This window comes from Podarcis melisellensis, assembly GCF_964234715.1.
Source record: "Podarcis melisellensis genome assembly, chromosome: 11".
Classification (NCBI taxonomy): Eukaryota; Metazoa; Chordata; class Lepidosauria; order Squamata; family Lacertidae; genus Podarcis; species Podarcis melisellensis.
Window position 1 is genome coordinate 24904784 of NC_138543.1, and position 21054 is coordinate 24925837.

Here is a 21054-nt window from a genome sequence, read left to right on the forward strand (position 1 = left end):
CCCTTATCTTCATCTTGCCTATTTTATAGATTTCTTTTTACTCTAATTGCTTTCTAGGTAGCTTTTAGCTTCACCAAGCAAGTTCAAAGTTTTTCTTTCCTCCCCTAAGTCCTCTTCCCTTGTGCTTCCTTTAAAAAAAAAAAGGTGAGCCTGCAGGTAAGCCTGTTCACTTTTATTTCAGGTACTTTTACAGATATTTAATTATGATAGTGATTATTTCACTTTGCAACTTGAGGGACAAATGTAGACAGGTAGTGGCATGACCCATGAACCAGTGACCTTACAGTCTTCAGGTAAGGTCTTAAATGACGACAATATTCAGGCTACTTCCTCTGGCATGGAAGTGATTTCACCAGGGAAAGGTGAAAGCTCATGTTCATCTGCTCAGTGGTCATTATCTGACTTTGTTTTCCTCCCCACCCACCCCCAGCTTCTATCTACAAAAATTTAGAAGTAAATTAATTCACACACTATTGCTATGAGGTCTAGCTTGGCCCTAAGGTAGGTTACAACTTCGTGGTACACGGCATGCTGTTATATACAATTGTTGGTTTAATTATTGGAATCTTGAGTTAAAAACGCACCCAATATTCCAGCGAGGTGCTACCAGTCCAAACAGATAGCATTGGCCAAGGCAGTCTGACTCTATAAAAAGCTGCTCCATTATTATTTTCCTATGTTCAAAGCTTCTAAAGAATCTGCAGCGCTCCAGATGATGTTGGACCAACTCTCATCAGATCCAGTCTGCATGGCCAACAGTAAGAAATGATGCGAGCTATATTCCAACAACGCCTGGAAAACCCTAGGAGCTGCTTCACTGTCTTAAAGAAAAATACATGTTTTTCAGGACCAAGAGGTAGTTCTTCTATGTTCCTAGTTTTGGAGACCCACAAAAGCAATTTCAGATACTGTAACTTCCACATTCAATTTATTATTTGGACTTCTAGTATCTTCATGCTCAGTGGTTTCTGTGGAACATGCTGAGGCTATTCAGAGTTGGCAATGGGAAAATGCCACGTTTCTCGACAGCTACAGTTCAATTCAGTTCATTCTTGATCACATTCATAACATTATGCTTCTAGTATATTTGGACATGAAGGACGACCTAAGATCAACTGCCCTGCTGAGGCAATATAGCAAGGAGCTATATTGAGGTTCATGGGAGAATGTCAACTAGATCATATTGTAGACCACACTAGTGTTGTTACAAATATGAGCCCTCTTAGAATGAAACAGAAAAGAAAGGGAAGTAGGCAAAGACACTATCACTTGTTGGGCTGCTTACTCCCATCTCCCATTTGTTTAATGTCTACAGTTATTAAATTAATCTAATATATTTTAGGAAAGCTGTGTGGGGACTCCAATTCAAAAGCTGGATACAAATCTACTGAATAAGTAACTATATAACTCACACTAGAGGATAAAATTAGTTTAGTTTTTTTGATGCCACACAGTGGACACTAGCCCATAATGTAAATGGGGAACTGACCCACCAGCCTCACTGTCCTTCACCAGTCCCCACCTCTTTTCCTTCAAACTTACAACTCGCCCAAGGGTCATCTGTATCCTCATCTCTCAGTTTTGCCCCAGTAGAACTCAGCAGGAGGATGGAGAGAAATCTAAAATTAGTTGGATTTGTCTGTCATGAGTTTTGGCTTTACTTATTGTTGATCTCTCAGTCTTCCACCCTACCAGTCCCAGTAGGCCCCAGCTGCCACAGATGCCAGAGGCTGAGATCATCAATCTCCCATGCAACAGGAAGACAAGAATGGGTTTTCCTGTTTTTCATGCTTTGCGAGGAAAGCAGCTCCACATAATTATCAAGGTAGCCAATCCCAAAGAGTGCTTAAATCAGTCAGAAATTTCTGCTTAAATCAGTCAGAAATTGTGAGTTTTTCATGGTGCAGATTATGCAAATGCAAAATTTGTACGTGATTTTAAAGAGGCTTCCAGAAGCTCTCACAAAGATCAGTAGCAAGACAAGTGGTATCACAACAGCTCAAAAAACCTAATTTCATTTGTATGTTGCCATATATTAAGGTGGCTTCACAGTCGATAAGGCAAGCATAATTGTAGTGGTGTGCTAGTGCTGCACTTGTGGTGCCTGCAGCAAATGCATGCAGTGTGAACATCCTTTTAAGAAACACTGTACCCAGGCCAAGCCCAGTTGGACTTCTTGGGGTTGTGTATGCAGCTCTTCAAAGACAAATGTATGTCATTCGTACTTTTCATGTTTGGTGCAGGAAACTCCATTGTAATGCTGGTGTGCCTACAGCAGTGATGTCTCCAAAGTATAGTATGGAACCAATCTACAGTATTCTTTCAGAGTATCTCTTAAACTTAAAGTATGCATTGCATAGGGTGAAATTATACTCATTTCATGAGATAATCATTTCTGCCAAAGCCAGAGTTTCAGATTTAGTTTATGTTGTGGATTATTATGTATTTTAAATACAAATATATTATTTTATTATAGGTTCTGTTCTTTACTAGACACAAGGAACCCACATAGTTCTGTTCATATAAACTTGTATCAGTAGAGCAGCAGAAGTTAGGTTTCTGTGACACTTTTTTAATAAATGAAAATGAATCACTATCTAAACTCATAAATCCACATTTAAGCTTCTAAATAAGTGGATTGAGTCTTAAAAAATGCTGAGCACCCAGCAGCTCTCAGTAACTTGCTGAGGCAATTCATCCTTTCATTAGTGTAAACGGATTACATTGTGAGTGAGCTTTGAAAACCATGTTTTGATATATTCCTCAAATGTGATTGAATGCTCGTCCACTGCATAACAATGCAAGGTTTAGTCTAAAAATATTTAGAATGTGCTGGTTAGGAGTGTTACCTTGGAGGAAATTTGAGATTATTTTGAGCAATATTCCTTTAGGAAAAACTCTGTTCAAAGACCATAGATGCTTCAGTTAAACACAATGTGTATCCAACTATGGTAACCCATATTCAACATAGGCACTTTGAAATTAATGGGGTTGAGCTATTTAGAGCAATTGATTTCAATGCGTCTATTCTGACAATGACTGATGTTGACTATCACCCAACACCAACATCAGGTTTGCTCCTAGATGTTATGCTTGAGTTGTAAACAAAAAGATGTATGGCTGCTGCTCATGCATTTCAATGTGTTTGCTTCTTGCCTATGAACTGAAAACTACTCACTTTGGGATCACAGCTCTTGGAGTAACAACCGTCTTGGTAGAACTCAAATCCCTAGTTGCATGAAGCAGAATCATAATAACATATTCCTGAAAGAAAGAAAAAGCTTAAAAGAAAAAAAGAGGTAATAAGGGGATTAATGACTGCCATCTATGAATCATTCTTTGATTTGTTTCTGAAGTATGAAATGTGATAAAATCCTGCAGAGCTCATCAATCATTATCTGTATTATCTGAATAACTTCATTGTTATTTATACAGTGGTCCCAACTAGGATAACTTGTCTTTTGTGTTCTATATACATATTTCCATATGTTTACATACTGTATTTATATTTCAAAAATCACTTCTGTTTTATTGTCATTTGGGTGACTTCGTCTTTTTGTTACTGTCTTGCAGCTTAAAACATTATTGGCTATTACCTATGTCTACAATGAAAACAAAAGAACAGATTATAACTGGATGCTGAATCCTAATAAAATACGCACATATACTGTTGCACACCACCCCAATCTCCAAGTGGTGCAAGATTCCAGAGGCAGCAGGCACAGTTACCCCAGGTATGTGTTTCCTTTCAGAAAATGAGGCACAGCGGGGACTGTGGTTGTCTTTATGGTAAGTGGATTATTTACACATGCATGTACAACCTGGTCTATGATGGAGGGGCTCACAGCACTGATATTCCAAGTGCGTCTTGCTTCTTCTATAGACACATCCTTGGATTCAAATTACACACCTGCCATGGCTCTGACTCTTGGTAACTTGCTGACTTTTACAAACTGCAACATTCCCCCCCCCCAGGTCATCTCACAGCCAACTCTAAAACTCTACTTTTGAACTCCACTTTGTTTTCCAAACTAAACTCTAAGTTGAGGGAGGGGCCTCTCCCCTCCCATTTGCCATCTGGCACAGAGTTTTTCCTTTTTCTTTCCTAATGACTTATTCCCTTTGTCTTTCTTTGTTTGATGTATTACGGTATTTTAATATTTTGTTGGAAGCCGCCCAGATTGGCTGGGGAAGCCCAGCCAGATGGGCTGGGTATAAATAATAAATTTATTATTATTATTTCTTAATGACTTGTCTCCCAGGTGATTTCCTGACACAGGAAGCTGGCCTGGCTTCTGTTCTAATACTTGCTAAATCCAATGTCTGGCATCCAGTTTTAACACTCCAAACATCAATTAAATTCTAATACTTACTGAATCCAGGAATCTAGGGTGTCTAGCACCCACAAACTGATAACAATACATTGACGCCATGATTGGCTAATCAATCCCTATATAAAGGTTAGTTTCAATTAAAATAAATGTCACCTGCAAATTTCGATTCAACTTTCCCAACAGTTTGGCATCAGGTTTTCCTATCTACAAAGGTAGAAAGTTTGTCACACTTGTAATTGAGTATATAGCTGTTGTTTTATGCAAATAGTAAAGAAGCAGTTGAAGCTGGAGTCTGGAGCCAGTCATATTCCTCCCATGACAGCTCCATTTCCTTGGTTTCAAATTTGGGCTGCTGCTACTGGCTTGCACCCTCTCATTCCAGTCACCATATTGTCTGTTGATATTTTATAAAGTGGGAAATGGAACATGTAAGGCCTAATCATGTAAGGTACTGTGTGTAGAGCAACCTTTGCAGACCTGCTGCTTCCCCACTATTATCTGTGGGAGTTATAGTCCAAAACACTTGGAAGGCAGCAGGTTGCCAAAGGCTGGTGTGGAGTCACAACAGCTCACAGGATCTGGTTTAAGGGCTCCAATTACCGCTGATTGCAGTGGGTGCAACTGGCAGCCCTTGTGCTGGGGCCTAGATGTGGTAGCCATGGGGCTTGTTGTTGACAGCTACTTACAGCCCTCAATGTAGTACAGCAATTTGTTCTACACTGCAGTGGGTGGAAAGGGAGTTGTCAATTTCAGTCAGTATATACCCTGTACAGTGGTACCTCGGGTTAAGTACTTAATTCGTTCCAGAGGTCCGTACTAAACCTGAAACTGTTCTTAACCTGAAGCACCACTTTAGCTAATGGGGCCTCCTGCTGCTGCCACGCTGCCGGAGCCCAATTTCTGTTCTCATCCTGAAGCAGAGTTCTTAACCTGAAGCACTATTTCTGGGTTAGCGGAGTCTGTAACCTGAAGCGTATGTAACCTGAAGCGTATGTAACCCAAGGTACCACTGTAGTTAGGATCCCATAGAAGCTGGAGGTTTCTGAGGACTCATCCAGACTTCCTTTTGTGCCACATTTCTAGGAACTTTAAAGCTCCATGTCAGGGTACTATCCCCCCTTTTGCACCGGTGTTTTTTCCTGCAAAAACCCACTCATTGCCACTGAATTTGCCACTCACTGCCACCAGTGGAAAACTCAAATTGCTGTTTGTTCTGATTCAGCATAAAGAGCAGGTTTTCCTGGGGAAAGTGGCAGGGCAAAAAATGCAAAGCGTTCAAACACAGAGCTTGAAAGCGTGGGCCTGTGTCTAGACAGTGTGGGGCAAAAGGCATGTGTGGATGAGCACTGTGTACTGCCATCGCAGATGCTACTTCAGCTGCAGCAAAGCAAACCACTGGAGCTCAGGAGGAGCCAGGGGTCTGGCCTGCTGCCAGAATCTTTTCTATTTCAAAGTGGAAGGCGAAGGAGGAGAGCAGCAATCAAAGGACAGCGGTTCTGCTTTGTTCTCGACTCCTTGCTTTCTACGCCGTGCAGTTTTGAAGGGTTGGTTGCGGTAGACAGTGGAACATGTGTATGTAAATACAAAGCACAAGTCACCTTTGAATCAAGAGATACAAGCAATTGTCTGTCATAATTGGGGTCTGTGACAGTTCCTGTGTCAGTGTAAGAAATTATATTTAGACCTCAAGTATCTCAGTGTCATTAAAAGAATAAAAATGGTTTTAAATGTTGAGTGCTATAGAAGTCATGAATCTAAGGGAGTTCTCTCAAAACAGACTCTTTAATTTTTAAATTTTTAAAAAAGTATTATGATGACACACATGGAATTATTTTGCCTTTGGTAGCTAATCACTACATTTTACTGTAGTTTTTATTTAAGTGTTTTCATAATTCCAAGCTCTAGGGCTTCATTTTAATTCAATTCATTTCACAACTGCTTGCCTGGTGACACTGAAAACAGATACTATTAGAGCTGGAAAATAGCAATGCAATCCTATTTAGGTCTATTCAGAAGTACACCCCATTGAGTTCAATGGGGTTTACTTCCAAGTAAGGGATTAGAATCTACTACTGAAATCTACTTCTAAGCAAATGTGCACAGAATTGGACTGCATGTGTTCCTTTTATATGCTATTTCCTTGAGCAGTCGAGGCAAGAGAAAACACACTTTCTACCTCAAGGGATAGTTTTTTGGCATTGCAAGTGGAAAAGTACATTTTATACAATGTTGATTATGTTATCCAGGTTTGCCAAATATCCTGTGCAGGGCATATTTAATTGAGGGTCAGGCAGATTGAGCAGCACACAGCATCGGGTTTCTATTCTGAAATTAGTTAATAACAGTGTCGTAATTGAGACACTTCTTTTAATACAAAGGCTGGCCATGAAAGAAGACCTTATGCTTTAAATGAAAACCTTTACAAGTCAATGCAAGACTTGTAAATTATTGGCTTGTTCCTTGAAACATGAACAAACTCCTGTTATAAACCTCTTCACCTGGTCATTTTACATATTCATGTTTGTGGTTGCACAATATGGTTGGGTAGATACAGGTTAATGTGTAATTGTCCAACCGTGTGATGCATAGAGGCTGCAATGAGCATATTCAGATTTATTCATTCCAGCAGAGAGAGTAGCTCTGCCTGTACAAGGGATGACAGCAGGTATATCTGCCTTCCACTGAAGTAAGCATGGAATCCTGCATGTACATGAACGTTCAGTGTTGGCACCACAGTTCATGCTGGGCTTTGAATTTGAAAATTGGCTTATTGTCGAATAAGGCAGCATCATACCTTAAAGTAGAACATTAGACCAAGTGATCATTGTGTCCTTTTCATCTCTAATTCTTAAAAAAATATACTATTTTATATTTTCCCTTCCCTGAATAGAATAGATGCAGATCAGTTTTCCTTTGGATGAGAGAGCGTTGTAAAAGACGGTTACAATAAATTCAAATTTACAGATTGAACAACTACTGCAGGGTTGCAAAAGCAAGCCTGTGGTTGACTTGCCTATTACTCCACCCATATTATTAGGAAATGCATAGTCTTGCAGATATCACATCCCTTTTAATTCCACTCTTTTCTTGCACATTTTCTGTAAGGTTAGGTGACCCAGCTCCCACTAGTACATACAGGTTTCAGATTCTTGAAATAGCCAGCTACACATGAAGCCCATTGTCTTCCATTAATGACAAGACCACATCAAGCGTAAGGAAGGAGCCATCTATCTACTTTGCACTGTATAACAACGTGGCTATCAGACCTTGGCTCCTTGCGCATCTGAAATTAGGGACTTTTTACGCTATAGAATTTCTGACAGCTATTGCCTTTTCTCAAGATTAAGTAGGCTGCCAACCTCATCTTTTCCTTCGGTTTATATAGAGCATCCTATCTGCATAAGATGACTCTGGGGAGATATGGAGAACTTTCACTCTATAAAGGGGGAGAACATGCTAGCAGCATAAAGAATGGAAGTCTTTGAGGATGCTCCTGAATTTCTTGAGGCTTCAGCACTGTACACTGCTGTTTCCAAGCTCCACCCCCCCGGTTATCAGGCAATTTTTATTTTTATTTTTGCTATTTTTAAGAGAGCCAACGAGCTTCAACCTGTAGATATGCAAATCCATATAAGTTATCAAATTGTTAACAATTTATGGAGCCAAATGCAAAACAGGGACGTTTCCTCCATTTTGTGAAGAAGAGGACATTTGAGCAGGTGCACCTTTTCTACACAGCTATTAATATACCCTTAACATCTGGACACCCTCAAAGTACTGGAAGCAAACCAAAAGTCAATGCAGTCCATATTGTGCATTAAATGCAAATAGAATCTGACCCTTACTTAGGGCTGCTATGTTACAACCTGGAGAATGGTGCTGCAACTTTAAACCTCCTGATGAATGAATGATAAGGATTTCCTGTCTGATTCAATTCCTGGTTGTTATCCTGCTCTTACAGAGTTTCAGGTGTGCTACAGAGCAGGCAGGGGGTGGGAGATGGAATTGCAGGGGGACTATAAGAGAGAGAAACCAGGGCTACCTCAAACCTTGATTCAGCAGACCGTTCAAAGGTGCACAGGGAATCTCCAGTTACAACCTGGCAAACCTGTTTGGCTTAGATGCACAAAGTAATAAATTAAACATTGAATTAATGCTTAAACTTAAAATCAAATGTCAGTTCTATTACTCACATGTGCCAGTGCAATTATCATTTTGATTTGGAAGTTCTTCCCTCATGTCTCAGTTTCTGCCCTTTTGTTTTTTAGACTGAAACGTTCTGGGTTCTCCATATTCTTGATTTTATTCCTTTTAAATTGAGAGCAAAGACACAAAGGGCCCAATGTCTCCAGGTGTCAAGCATATGGTTAATCCACTGTTGTGGTTGATTCTCAGGTTGATGCAAATAAGCTTGCCCCTCTTTATGGTTCCAATCCTAAGCATACTTATCAGGAATAAGTCCCATTGGAGTCTGTGGGACTTGCACCCAAGTAAACCTGTATTAACCCAAGTTAATGCTACTTAAGGTTTGGCTGGGAAGTTGAGTTGGGAATCTAGTTAGCTAGATTCCCAGGTTTTTGGATGCGGTCTTGTGTCAAATTTGAGAAGAACCTGACTTTTTTTTTGGTGCTATACTTACTTGCCAGGAAAGCAACACAGATGATTCCAGTTGCTCTCTTCCCATGCACTCTGCAAACTTCAGTGGTCAGTGTTTGTCAGTTGTGTAGCTCCATGGGTTATATCACCTACCGTACTTCTTGCATTTTTGCAAGGTTTTTTTTGTTCAGTTTTCAAAGCAATGCACTTTCCAGTGTGCTAAAAGCATGTTTTTTTAAAAAATAAAATAAACGTAGCTCAGTTGCAATGAGTTCCTGACAATTAAATCTGTGCACACAGATTTAAAAAGCAATTAAAATGAACAAGGGACAACATTAGCGGGACAGGAGGGGGAGCCTTATCCCTTAAATGATGTGTAATACTGAGCAAATATTCACTAATTAATCAGCACAACATCCCTATGAGGTAGGTAAATAAATATCCTACCTCTTTCTGCCAGTTTTAGGAAGTAATGTATTTTTCCAGTTATGTCTCCAGAGTGATTATATAAAATGCATGAATCAACTGTTGCTGATAATTGGATGCACACAAAGCCAAGGTAGTGAAATATTAAGTACAGGCAAGTGGAATTCACTAGAAGGTTTGCAGTGTTGTAGAGGTCTGCAACAACAGACATTGGGTGCTTCTAAATGGATGTTATTGTGTGGTTGGTGCTCCTCATTAAGCCCTTTTTTCTTTTCTTTTTCTTTTTTGCAACGTCTACATAATGTTCTTGGTAATTACAGCCCATAAATTTTCCTCATCTAATCTAGACTTTTCCTTTCCAGAAAAAAATCCAGTAAGTCTACCCCCTTGTCCCAGACACCCAATTTTCCCTGTGGAAGCACCATGTGATTTGTATCCAACATAGTGCTCAATAACCATCCCAGAATTTCAGAAGCAGACTTGAAAGAGAAGTTGCTGAATTACAACTTAACACTAAACTGAAAACTATGGAGAGACCTGGTCTTAATAGAGATCTTGGATTCCAGTCTCATTACATATGCTAATCATCTGCATACCATCCCTTGCTTTTTTCTGTAGGACTAATTGCAGTCGTTAACAGATTTACCATACCCATTGATCACCCATCTCCTACTACCTTCCTGAGAAAAACCCCACCCCACCCTCCCACTATATATAAGGGTCTGGTGACTTCTGTTTCAGTGTATCTGAAGAAGTGTGCATGCACACCAAAGCTTATACCAAGAACAAACTTAGTTGATCTCTAAGGTGCTACTGGACAATTTTTTAATCCCATAAGTGCAAGGTTTTCCCCTTGCACAAGGGGACTTTCGCCCACTCTCCATCAGCCCTCCACCCCTAAGTATATTCTGTAGGTTCCCCCAGCCTCCTGGAGTAGATTTGTGGAGGGTAGGAGAGGAGAGGGGTAACAGCCACACTGCACAAGCAGAAATCCTTGTGTTGACAGGATGAGGAAGTTGGATGCCATCCTATATGTTTGGCCTGTTCAGTCTTTCTTTTTTCATTTCTTTTATTTAAAAGCATTTCTAAGTATCTTTTAAAAATCTCCAAGCAACAAAAAATAAATAAAGCAATATCACCCATACGAAAATAACAACAGTAGTGTAACAGCATAAAAAAACAGAAAGTCTGGGAATTAAAACAAATAAAGACAAGAGTCTGATCTTCTGGTTCAGGGAAAGTCTAAACAAATCTATGTCTTAGCAAGATGTCTGAAACAAGTGATAGATGTTGCTTTACATATGCCAGAGAGATGGGCATCCCATTGTTGTTGTTTAGTCGTTTAGTCGTGTCTGACTCTTCGTGACCCCATGGACCAGAGCACGCCAGGCACTTCTGTCTTCTACTGTCTCCCGCAGTTTGGTCAGACTCATGTTTGTAGCTTTGAGAACACTGTCCAACCATCTTGTCCTCTGTCGTCCCCTTCTCCTTGTACCCTCAATCTTTCCCAGCATCAGGGTCTTTTCCAGGGGGTCTTCTCTTCTTATGAGATGGCCAAAGTATTGGAGCCTCTGTCCTTCCAGTGAGCACTCAGGGCTAATTTCCTTAAAAATGGATGCGTTTGATCTTCTTGCAGTCCATGGGACTCTCAAGAGTCTCCTCCAGCACCATAATTCAAAAGCATCAATTCTTCAGCGATCAGCCTTCTTTATGGTCCAGCTCTCACTTCCATACATCACTACTGGGAAAACCATGGCTTTAACTATACGGACCTTTGTTGGCAAGGTGATGTCTCTGCTTTTTAAGATGCTGTCTAGGTTTGCCATCACCTTTCTCCCAAGGAGCAGGCGTCTTTTAATTTTATGACTGCTGTCACCATCTGCAGTGATCATGGAGCCCATATATGGGGCATCCCATAGTATTCTTTATCTCCAGACCAGACTTGGGCCAGACAGCCCTTCTAACAGAGACCTGTCCTCCGTAAAACAGGACACAAGGCCACACTAGATAAGATAAGCAATGTGTCTAACAGCATATGCATGTTTTCAAACACATATTTATCTTGGGGATGAAAGTGGGGAGCCAGTAACTTACAAATCACCCCAGAGTTGTGCATTGGTTTCATGCAACTCCCATTCATATCATCGGAGCTACAAGGACTCCTTGGCAGCAGCTCTAAATGCAGGGGAGTTGATTTCCAATGGCTGCCCTGGAATGTTCCCCAGGAGTTGCACATGCAGAGCATTTTGAGGGCTGCAGTTAAGATATTATACAGTCGGTTAACAGCAGGGGTAGGGTAATATAATTAAAGCAAACTTTCATTAAAGCTTCAATTTTAACAGCAGGGGAGGGGCAGTGGGAGATATTGTAATAGACGGTATTATTCATTGTAATCAATTAGTACAGTAAACTTATGAAAAAGAGGCTGTTGGAGGGAGGGAAGAGTAGAAGAGAGACCCAGTTTTACTTCATGCATATGTCCATGTTAAGTTCTTGTCAGTATTATAAGCAAGGATGGGGGAACTGGCAGTTTCAGTTTCTCTCAGTTTCTTATTTTTCCAATCTTAAGTTCAGTTCTCCACATTTCCAGATCAGTATTATTATTAAAAAATTGTCCAGGAGCACCTTAGAAACCAGCTAATTTTGTTCTGGGTATAAGCTTTCATGTGCATGCACACTTCTTCATATACATGCATTCGTGCATGCACACGAAAGCTTACACCCAGAACAAACTTAGTTGGTATCTAAGGTGCTCCTGGACTTTTTAATTTTTATTTATTTAAATAAAGACCAACACGGCTACCTACCTGAATCTAGTATTGTTTTTGTTGTTGTTGTTGTTGCTGTTGTTGTTAGTTAAAGTCCTTATGAAAACTGATCAGCACTCTAGAGTGAATTTCTCCTAAAATGCATAATGTATGTAGTTTTTCCCTCTATACATATTTCTGCAAGCCATTTTCCCTCATATATGTATTTTCGTACATTATTTAGACTAACACATGCATTTAAATGCATACTTTACACTAGTATGTGAATTTTTTTGTTGGCGAACCATACTGCAAAATTCAGAGAAGCACGAACTTTGAAGGATGGCTGTGTTTCCCACCCCACCCCTAACTATAATGTCTGTTGGCACCTCTCTGAAGCAGGGCATACCATGGTAATGCAAATTAAGAGATGGGCAGGAAGATGTGGATCCAAATTCAACTAAGGTTTACTCAGAGTAGGCCTATTGAAATTAATGAACATGACTAAGTTAGGTCCATTAATTTCAGTGGGTCTACTCTAAGCAAAGCTAAGTTAAATACCACCCAAAGTGTCAGGGCTAGCCTTGGACCAGACCCATAGTTTTCAGTAACCAACACAGACATAGGCTGGCTGAGAGATGGTGTGGGGTGTTCTGTGACTCATCTTTATTCTCCCCGCTAAATCAGTCTCCTAGGAACCCCATCCGCAGAAGTTCCAGCCAAGATCCACTTTTTGACAACAGAGCTGATTCTGAGTGTAATAAGACCCACAGGGATTTCACTAATTGATATCTCAATCAAATGTATGATTATGCCAAAATAATTCCCTTGTTCTTTGATTGGTTGATTAGTCGACATATTATACCTTTCCTCCATCAAAACTTACTTAGTTATGACCTTGAAAGTCAGGTTTGTGCCCTTCCAAATTTCAGTAGGCAAAGCTCATCTATCTACACATGCACACAGCACAGCAGTGTTCATTCCTTTTTCGAACAGGAATTTATAATTGTTCTGAATACAAAGCAGGCTAAGTCATCTGCAGCATTATGCTATATGAAAACGTTAGCAAAAGGGACCCTATATTCATTCCCTACCTCCATGACTCTACTTTGCATACACCTTCAGGGTTTGTTTGCCTGGCTGGAATGTGTTCTTCAGTTCTTATAATCTCTCTTGGTTGCATAGTTAAGCTATGGAACTCATAGTAGTGGGTTGCTTTAAAACAGGATTCTACAAATGCAAAGAAGATAAATATAACATTGGCTACCAGCCATGATGGCTGTGCTCTGCCTCCATGGTGAGAGACAGTAACCTTCTGAATATCAGTTGCTGGAAACTGCAGGAGGCAACAGTTTTCTTGGACTTGGGTCCTGCTTGTGGGATTCCTACAGGCATCTGGTTGGCCACAGTGAGAACAGGATGCTGGACAAGATGGGCCATTGGGATCTTCTTATATTCTTAGGTTGCCTGGATGGAGGATAGAGAGCTATGTGAGTGCATGTAAAATAAGCCTGTTTTACAAAGGGGAAATTTACATTTGTTGCTCTGCCCACTTTTGCTTCTGGCCCCGCCCATCACTGGCATGTGATCTCTGAAAATTTGCCCAGAAGGAAATGCTAGAGCTTGGCACCAAAGGATCTGTATTAAGCAAACAGAGCCCCAGCCCAATCCCAATGCTCTATCTATGAGATTTACAAAATTCCAGGCGTTCATACTTCCTGTCTTAAAACACCCCTTTTCTGTTCCTTCCCAAATCCCCAATTCTTCCAGACCTGTTTCTAAAACGGTTTGAATCTTTCATTTGTGCTGCGTTGTAATAACTGAAAGAATAAGAGGATTTTCAGGTGGGGACTGTAGGAGAGCAAAATATTTGGAGAGAATTCCCTCACATACAAGCAGTAAAGTAAATTTTTTAAAAAATCTATTAGACATATAAGGAGCATGAATCTCTTAACTATGATATCTAAAACAGACCATTACATATATATATATGTAAAGGGATCCCTGACCATTAGGTCCAGTCGTGACCGACTCTGGGATTGCGGTGCTTCATCTCACTTTATTGGCCGAGGGAGCCGGTGTACAGCTTCCAGGTCATGTGGCCAGCATGACTAAGCTGCTTCTGGTGAACCAGAGCAGCGCATGGAAACACCGTTTACCTTCCCACCGGAGTGGTACCTATTTATCTACTTGCACTTTGACGTGCTTTCGAACTGCTAGGTTGGCAGGAGCAGGGACCGAGCAATGGGAGCTCACCCCGTCACAGGGATTTGAACTGCCGACCTTCTTATCGGCAAGTCCTAGGCACTGTGGTTTAACCCACAGCGCCACCCATGTCCCATATATATATATATATATATATATATATATATATATATATGTGTGTGTGTGTGTGTGTGTGTACAGAAATGTGCTGTGATTAACTCACTAGGTTTGATGTGCAAGACAAAATTGCTGGACCTGCTACAGATGTTTAAAATGAAGGTTTTATACAATGCATTTAGCAATGTGGCAGGGAGACATTTGTGGTTCTGTACTTCTGCCAGCCTTACCCTCCTCAAACACCTCTGCTAACCAATATACGTTTCTCTTGCAAACGTTTAATGAATGCATGGCATTGTACAGGCTCTTTCTATTTGATGATGTGCTTTCTTTATGAATGAGGAGCTGAAGATCCATGCTTACTGTAAGCAGTGTCCATCTGAAGCCTATTTTCTTACAACATGGGCAAACTTCACTTAAGAAAGGTTCTATGTGTCACATTTTACTGCAGTGATATCACATGGCATATGGATACCTTCACAAGAACATAAGCAAAACAATGTTTTGTAGATGTGTGTGGATTATTTATGAGGCCATATCTTGCTTTTATTGTTCACATACATTTTAAGAACAGAAACAGACAGTACTGTACTGGTTATCCCCCAGGAGAACTACATCCAGTTAAATCAGGTGGGGATAAGCCAAAATTATTTTTGGCTCGGATGCCTGAAGCTGCTATACCCTCTGTCAAGGTCTGGAGTATATAAAAAATTCCTGAGAGAAGTCATATAATACCAGCACAGTGAAAGATCCCATACTTCTATGTCTTAGTAATTTTACATCTCTTTCCCGGGCCCATTGTGTTGGATCCAAGGTGCCCTTCCATTCATAGCAACATATTCTGTGGAATATGGAAGGCCAATGACACTCGCTGATTTCCCTGCTACTCTGCAGCCTCCTATATCACCTCCTGCCAGTGGTGTAGTGGGACAGTTGCCCCAGGCACAAAACTCGTAGGGGCACAAAAGTTCAATACCCAGTGCTGCCTCAGTACAGCTGCATGCTCCTGTTGTTGGACTCCATTTAAAATGTCTTCTCCATGCAAACCAGGAAGTGACCTTTCCAGACAACAGAACGACTCATCTTAACTCTGTGACTGGGATTACCTGGGTGACACGGATGCTGTTAGGCAGTTGAATGAACATGCGTATTCTGTTTCATTGCTTTCCACCTGCCCCCGCCTTGCCCTGGGCACTGGCAACCTACACTACACCACTGCCTCCTGCTCCTTCCCTAAATTGTGCAGAGATGTATTTTGGGGGAGAGAAGGGGCGGGGGATGCAGGAAAGAGGATGGATCAGAAAGAACTTCTCTCTCTTCCACTAGCAGGCACTGGTTACGACTCAACCCATTGAAAACGTTACTTACTCTGCATCGAGGACACTGAAAAATCCTACTGCATGGCTCTATTCAGTGAACTATTCAATATACATGTATTCAGCTTACCAGGAGAGTTAGCCTAATGGAATGGAACTTGTGAATGGGTCCTCGGTGTGAATAGCACAGATGTTAAAGAGTGCTGAGGGCTTTTGCTACACTTCATGTTAAAGTGGCCTACACATTATAGTTGAATACATGTACTTGCTGTTAAATAGATATGCCCGTCTTCTTTAGAAATGCTTCCAGTAGTTTTTACATCCTGTTTTTAGATCCTGAAAAAGATAGTTTAAGATAGTAGTAGTTTCAGATACTGAAAAGGTAAGATGAAAAGCAGACAATGTACTTTAACAGGAATCCCAGCGTGAAATGGGTGGGGGTCATGATTGACTGCATAATGAATTGCCTCAATTTAATTGGACAACATGTGCCTCTACCAGTCATGTCTTGATACTCAGCCCACTAGTGTGGTGCAGAATCACTTCCCTTCCCAGCACACTGTAAAAAGTTCCATTCCATATACTCAGCTTAATTGGTGACATTTCTAGCTTAATGTCATAATGTTCTCTGTGCTAAAGTGATTTATAAAATTGGCTGTCGGAACTCAGATTGCAACCAGCAGCATTGTAGTTTCCAGCACAATCTCCCAAACTGAAAATAATCTTTGTCATACACACACACACACACACACACACACGTACAAGTAGTGATGAGCAGAGAGAAATATATTCCTGGATTGGTGTGTTTGCCTTTGGGTAGAGCCGACTGAAAATTGCGTGCTATACTGTTTGAACGTCCAGTCAACAGGCCCCTTGAATTTGTTAAGTAATGAGCCTGGGGCAAAATTGGTGCCTAGCTTTGCAGCATTACATAAAAGATGCTTCTTTCGTCAGGGCCTTTAGGCCACTGCAGTAATGATCATCCCCACCAGAGACAAGAGACACAATCTACACACCTGTCATGCAGCCTACTGAACGAATAGTCGCTGAGAAGGAGTGCACTCATTGAAGCAGAAGGTGGTTCAGGAAGATGGTGCCAACAGACCATGCAGTTGAAATTACATTATCAGTTTAGGACTTTTCTTCACTGCAGCTGATATTTCCTCATCTACAGTCTTGAGTGAAAAAACAGTTATCCTGAAGTTCAGGTGTGAGGAACCTGAAGCTCTCCATCAATCCCTGGAAGCCATGGTCAATGGAGAAGAGTGATGGGATTCGTAGGGGAAGAAAAAATGTATTCTATCCAAGGTTGAGCAAGGCTGACTGATCAGCCTACCATATGGTTGAAAGCTTAGAAGAAGTGACTGCCTGGATGGAAGCAGGCTTTTGGGTGGCATTGAGGGTTTTCTGTATATGATTGGCTTGTTGCTGCTGCTGTTGCTATTGTTTGAAATTAACCTGATCATATTTCAAATGCTGTGTTGTTCCTGGGAGCCACCTTGAATTCAAAAACGCCATACAAATACAACATCAAATTAAAAACAACAACAGCCATTCAAAAATCCCTATAGTCCAATTTATCCTTTTATTAATATATATTAATCAAAATATATTACAGAGTTCAACACCATAAGGTTATTAGAAAGACAATATACCAAAGGTTGTGACAAAAAACCCCTACATTTTGAATGACGTATGGTAGTGAAATAATCAGATGTTGTCTTATTGAAAATCCTTATCACCCACTCATTTCTTCATACTGTATCTGGACCAGAAGCCATTTGACGTCTTTTTGACTATCTTCATAATTAGCATCTGCTCCTCCAGTTTATGACTGGGCTGTGAAATTCTCCATTGACTTCAATTTTGCAGAGTAGTAGGGTTTTCTTTTACTATTATGATTAATTATAAAGGTGAGGGTGATTCTAAGGTTCCAGGGCTTTTTTTCTAGCCAGAACTATGTTTGATTCAGGGTTGGCTTGCGTACCTATATCTCTCGTGAGAGTAATTGCTTGATAGGCTTCCTGTTCTTATTGATGAGAAGATGGCTGAGAAGAAGGTTCTGCATGATGGGAATTTGAAAGGGTCAGGCCACTATGTTGTAGAAATAGGGGCCATCATGTGAAAAACAGTGTAGAGCCCCCTCTGTAATAACTGATTGCGTGATCATTCTTGACTGGTGATGTTCCTGTTTGCACATATCTGGTGAATACCACAAATGGATCAGCAACTAGCGCTGTCATTGCACAGAGTGCAATGGAATAAATAATGGATTTTGCTCCTGCAAGATGTGGTGGTGGCCATCAACTTGGATGGCTTTAAGACAGGGTTGCACAGATTGATAGATGATAGTGACTGCAAATCACAATGGCTGTGTTCTACTTCTGTTGCTAGAATATGCTTCTGAATAGCAGTTGCTGGGAAACACAAGCTGGGAGAACACAGTTGCACTCAGGTCCTACTTGTAGATAGGCATCTTGTTGGCCGCTGTGAGAACAGGATGCTGGAGAAGATGACCCTTTGGCCTGATCCAGCAGGGGTCTTCTTATGTTTCTTCGTAGATGTTACTCAGTTGAGAGCAAATTATAAACATTTTTCAAGGTTGCATTTTGGTTGTGGAAATAATGCATGTTCATAGTACAGGTTAAGTACTTAATTCGTTCCAGAGGTCCGTTCTTAACCTGAAACTGTTCTTAACCTGAAGCACCACTTTAGCTAATGGGGCCTCCTGTTGCTGTCACGCCGCCGGAGCACAATTTCTGTTCTCATCCTGAAACAAAGTTCTTAACCCGAGGTAATATTTCTGGGTTAGCGGAGTCTGTAACCTGAAGCGTATGTAACCTGAAGCGTATGTAACCCGAGGTACCACTGTATTCAAATTACATTCCCTGCCCCCCTGCGATTATGAACAACCACTTGCAACGTGTTTTGATGTATGTCACTGGGATCTCTTTTTTTTGTACAGTAAGGAAAAATCCTGTATTAAATGACAAGGAGAAATGATGTGGCATTTTGATGCTTACAATGGCCAACACTGTGCAAAACATGTGTGTGAGAGCAGTCCTGATTACGGAACAAATATCTGAAGAAAGATATCCAGTTCTTTATAACATTGTGTTTTGAAATCCTCTCCTCATCTCTTTTGCATATGCAATGTGAGCAGTCTTCTATTTTAAAGCTTAATTTAATTTTTAATATTTTCCCTCCTCCCTGTTCCACATGTGATGCACTTCCTTTGTTCTTTAGTGGCATATGGCTCAGAATTATCCCTAGGAGCAAAGTACCAGGATGATTCTCAGTGAATTTTCCATAGGCGGAAAGACCCTTCATTACTCAAGCAATCAATACTGCACACAAGCAGAGTGGCGTATCAACAGTGTTTGAAATGCTCTAAAGGGCAGCCCCGTTTCCCATTCAGTCTTGCTTAATGGGCTTTGAATGCCTGCAGGTGAACATTTTATTGTTAATGTAATGATTTAATTTGGTTTGGGGGTGAAATGTTATCTGCTCATAAATACGGTGCAAGCTTAATGGAAAGAACTTGCCTTTTTGCTCTGCCTGCCAGTATTTTGTCAGATGCTTGTCTTTAAAAGTCACCATACACTGAGGCTGCTTCCAGACAGGTAACTCCCAAATGATTATAACTCATTGCTCTTCTGCTGTCAGCCACAAGCGGAATTGAGTATCCACACTGTCACGGCCACCCAGGACGGGTCCCAGCTCACAAGAGACCTCACTCCGTTGCAGCTTATTTACAGGAAAAGTTTATTGAAGATTTCTGCTTCTCATACAGTTCAGCATTGTGGCCGTACGTCTGCCACGTTAGACCGCTGAAGTCCCCTCTGACTCCTCCCCTCTTCCGCACCAACTTAATAGCCTGGCTCTAGACCACCTCTTCCTCTCCTTTCTTTTCCGCAGGGTCTTCCTGCCCCCCTGGGTTCCCTCTCTCCGTGACTCGCCTGAGGCTGAATCCTCTGCCGCCTCTTCCCCCCTCTTTCTGGCTTTAGGGCCGGGCTCCTCCCCTGAGCTCTCTCCACTTCCGCGCGCCTCTACGTTTGAACTTGGCGCGCGTACGTTGCTGCTGACCTTTCTTTCGACCGCTACACCACCCCCTGTTCTGCTCTCCACCCTTTCCGGCTGAACACCCTGCTCCAACCCCCTCTCTCTGTTCTCTCCTAATCCTGCTCCCTCCGAGAGGCTGACGACTCCACCCCCTTTACTCCGTTCCGGCTGAGACGTCTCTTGCTTCCTCTGTCTTCCACTGGGCTCCTCTCCGCTTCTCCCTTCTCCTCCCCTTTGCTTGATTAAGGTAACCCCCTTTTGAGAATCCTCTGACTCGCTGCTCAGACTCGTGGATTCCCTCAGAATTCCGTCATCTTCTTCCTCATCCTTCTGCCCCTCCTCCCACTCGCTCTCCGTCTCCTCTGTCATCTCCTCCTCTCTCCCAGAAACCCTGACATCCATCCCCCCCTCGAAGCCCCCCCTTCCCCCCTCCCGCTCGCCGGGGACCGGTTGTGGAAACTGCGGCTCTTCGGGGGTAGGCTCAGGATACAGGTCGTCTACGTTAATGTTCTCTGCTGGCAGTTCTGTGTATGTGTATTCGAAGTCGGGTTCTTCCCCCAAATGCTTCTCAGTCTCTGCTTCCATCGCTACTTCCTCCGGTGCTGCCCGCCAAGGACCTATCAGCCACCTCTTACGCCATTCCTCCTCTGGCTGCTCCTCCCACCAATAAGGGGTTTCCGTGTCCACCCCCGAGCACGATCCCCTGGGCGGGCTTGATTCTGGTGTTCTTTCCTCGGGGGAAGAGAAACCCCTGAACGTGCTATCTGACAATGTGGGTGTGAAAAGCCAGTCATCAAAGTACTCAGCTGGCATGGGTCTATGTGGGAAAAGTGCATGGAACTCGTCTTTCAAAAGGGGTTCGTCTAACTCGTAGCCTGGCACCCAACTATTAGCAGCGGCTGGTGTGCCCTCCCTGGCGAGAAAATATTCAACTCCCTCCTCCCCCCATCTCGAGTCCAGTATCTCTGTGACCTCGTTAAGAGGTTCTGGTCTTGGCGATTCCCCCCTCTCAGGCGCCCTCCTACGTGGCTCTGGGGGTGCTCCTGACTCTTGAAACCTGTGTGGGGTTTTGTAGGGAGTGAGCACCGACCTATGAAAGACCGGGTGCACCCTGGAACCTTCCGGAAGGGCTAGACGAAAAGCCACCGGATTGATCTTAGCCTCAACTTGATATGGCCCTAGCTGCCTGTGTCCTAACTTCTTCTTGGCCAATGACCTGGCCGGCATCGCGTGGGCTGCTAACCACACCCA

General features: G+C 42.0%; 1 long non-coding RNA gene across 1 annotated transcript in view; it reads left to right on the forward strand.

The window, feature by feature from the left end:
* The window catches only part of LOC309380767, a 40649-nt gene that overhangs the window by 7619 nt on the left and 11976 nt on the right, over positions 1 to 21054 (forward strand). Inside the window, exon 2 of the long non-coding RNA XR_014173124.1 lies at positions 3574 to 3724. This is a non-coding gene — a long non-coding RNA (uncharacterized lncRNA). The remainder of the gene's footprint in view (positions 1 to 3573; positions 3725 to 21054) is intronic.